Source organism: Ornithorhynchus anatinus, chromosome 8 (genome assembly GCF_004115215.2).
Source record: "Ornithorhynchus anatinus isolate Pmale09 chromosome 8, mOrnAna1.pri.v4, whole genome shotgun sequence".
In the NCBI taxonomy this organism is placed as follows: domain Eukaryota; kingdom Metazoa; phylum Chordata; class Mammalia; order Monotremata; family Ornithorhynchidae; genus Ornithorhynchus; species Ornithorhynchus anatinus.
The window spans coordinates 60,821,071-60,823,867 of record NC_041735.1 but is presented as its reverse complement, the minus strand read 5'-3'; the positions used below and the strand labels follow the sequence as shown (position 1 = coordinate 60,823,867).

The 2,797-nt window shown below is 45.3% G+C and overlaps 1 non-coding gene across 1 annotated transcript; it reads left to right on the top strand.

Annotated features, from left to right (window-relative positions):
• Positions 1 to 365: 365 nt before the first annotated feature.
• Positions 366 to 503, top strand: LOC114813964. The gene has a single exon (XR_003761708.1). It is a non-coding gene; the product is annotated as a small nucleolar RNA SNORA7 (small nucleolar RNA).
• The last annotated feature ends 2,294 nt before the right edge of the window (positions 504 to 2,797 follow it).

Genomic DNA, 2,797 nt, shown 5'->3' with positions numbered 1-2,797 from the left:
AGCACTGTACTATGCACTGGGAGAAAATACAAGACAAAAGGTCACAGTTACTGTCTCACAAAGGGCTCAGTATTTATGTAGGCAGGAGGACAGGTATTTGAATCATAATTTTATAGTTGAGGAAATTGAGGCACAGAGAAGTTGAATCACTTGCACAAGGTATAAGGCATGCCCATAGGCATGGAGTGGAGTTGGAATTAGAACCCAGGTCCTTTGACTCCCAGGCTGTTACTCTTTCCATTAGACCATGCTGTTTTTCACTGTGGCAGGTAAGCCCACAATTTTAAATGCTTCAGTCCCAGCCACCTTGCCATTTCAGAAAAAAAAAATTACTTTATGGGTTAAGTGCTTACTACATGTCGATACCCCTCTCAGGGTTGCACCTGGAGAGTTTCCAGGACTCTACCAGTCTTGACTATGGGAGGGAGAGTCAGGCAGAGGCATATCCATTCCATTCCTAACTTGGGCAGTGGTTAGCAAGTGGAAGGCCATCTACTACAAGTCAAAACTGACCTGTGCTGGGCAGCAGCGTCATGGGAGAGAGTCAAGAGTGGAGAATCAGGTTTACTGCATGGAGGGAGGCAATGGTAAACAACTTCCGTATTTTTACCATGAAAACTCTCCGGATCCACTACCTGAACAATTGCAGAAGGAGGCAGGGCGTTCTGGGAGAGATGTGTCCATGGCGTCGCTATGGGTCGGACGTGACTCGACAGCATAAGACAACAACAGTATATGTCAATCACTGTTCTAAGCATTGTATTAGGTCCAAAATTTGTCAGGTTAGACACAGTTCCTGTCCCACATGATGTCCACAATCTAAGAAGGAGAGAATACAGATATTTAATCCTCCTTTCACAGATCAGGAAACAGAGGCACAGAGATGTTAAGTGACTTGCCTGTGGTCATGCAGCAAGCAACTGGTAGAGTTGGAATTATAGCCCAAGTGCTCTGACTTGCAGGCCCGTGGTCTTTGCTCTAGGCCATGTTAGCAAAGAAAATTTTGACTTACCCCTTTGTGTAGCAGTGGGGGGTGCCTGGGTAGGCCAGAGCCCTTAGCAGGACAGTCTGATTAATGGGAACCAATCAGAAGAAGAGGGGAATAGTAGCAGTAATGGTAAAAGCATTTATTAAGCATTTACTTTGCGCAAAACACTGTACTAAGCACAGGAAAAGAATACATGGGTGAGAAATACCCACAGCCCCTGGCCCCAGAGGACTCAGAATCTAGGCATAAAGGTGGAAAGAGGACTGGTGACAGACAGATGTGGAACAAATTAAACAATAAGAACAAAAAAAGGCCCCATAAGAGATGAAGATAGGGATAAATGCAAAATTAAAATGAAAGTCATAGAGTACTGTGTCTAAAAGATCAGAGTTTTGGGCATCTCATAGCTCTTTACTCCTGGAGTGTAAGTTTCACTGAAAATCGGCATTTCATGGGGCTGATTTTACGAGAGACAGGATTTGAATGGGGTAAACCTACTTGTTGTTATAGTAGTAATAGTAGCATTTACTAAGTCCCTCCTTGGTAGCAGGTGCTGTACTAGGTGCTTTGGAAGTCCAGAATACTGAAGTGAACCGTTCCCTGCCCTCAAGGGGCTGACACTGAATCAGGGTCTACACAATGCAGAAAAGAGTGTGACTCATACACTGTTCTTTTCATTCACACTTTTGCAGATGGCTAATCAACCAATCAACTATTTACTGTACACTTCCTATGTGCAGAGCACCGTAAAGACGCTTGGTAGAGTACAGCACAATAATGTGGTTGGAAATGTTCCCTGCCTACAGGGAGCTTACAGTTAGAGGGAAGGGTAGGAACGGCGACCTTATTCCTTCCTAGTCTATTCATCAGTTTTATCGGGCCATGCTGTCGTTATTTCATGAAGCAACGCAGTGGAAGGAGCAGGGGCCAGGAAGCCAGTGGACCTGGTTCCTCATCCCCCTTCCGCCGCTTACCTGCTGTGTGACGTTGGGCAAGACATCTCACTTCTCTGTGCCTCGGTTCCCTCATCTGCAGTGGGGATTCACAACCTCTTCTCCCTTCTCTTAGACTTTGAGTCCCGTGTGGGACGCGTGGCTCAGTGGAACGAGCCCGGGCTTGGGAGGTCACGGGTTCGAATTCTGGCTCTGCCACTTGGCAGCTGTGGGACTGTAGGCAAGTCGGTTCACTTCTCTGGGCCTCAGTTCCCTCATCTGGAAAATGGGGATGAAGACCGTGAGCCTCACATGGGACAACCTGATTACCCTGTATCTCCCCCAGCGCTTAGAACAGTGCTCTGCACATAGTAAGCGCTTAACAAATACCAACATTATTAAATACCAACGTTATTAAGGGTCTCCCCTTCACTAGTGTCAACTTGAAAAAGGAAAGAGCAGTCATCTGACATGTCACACAACCTCATGACATTCCCAATGTTTTCTTAGAAATATGAAGTATTTTGTCTATGTGGGGAGATGTTTAAAATCCTGTTGCAAAAAGAGTAGATTAATAATAATAATTATGGTACTTGTTAAGGTCTTACTATGTGCCTAGTACTGTTCTAAGAGCTGGGGTAGATACAAGTTAATCAGGTTCATTCGTTCAATCATATTTATTGAGCACTTACTGAGAACAGAGCACTGTACTACGTGCTTAGAAAAGTTGGACAGTCCTTGACTCACATGGGGCTCACACTCTAAATCCCCATTTTACAGATAAGATAACTGAGGCCCAAAGAAGTGAAGTGACTTGCCCAAGGTCATAGAACAGACACGTGGTGGAGTCGGCATTAGAATCCAGGTCCTCTGACTC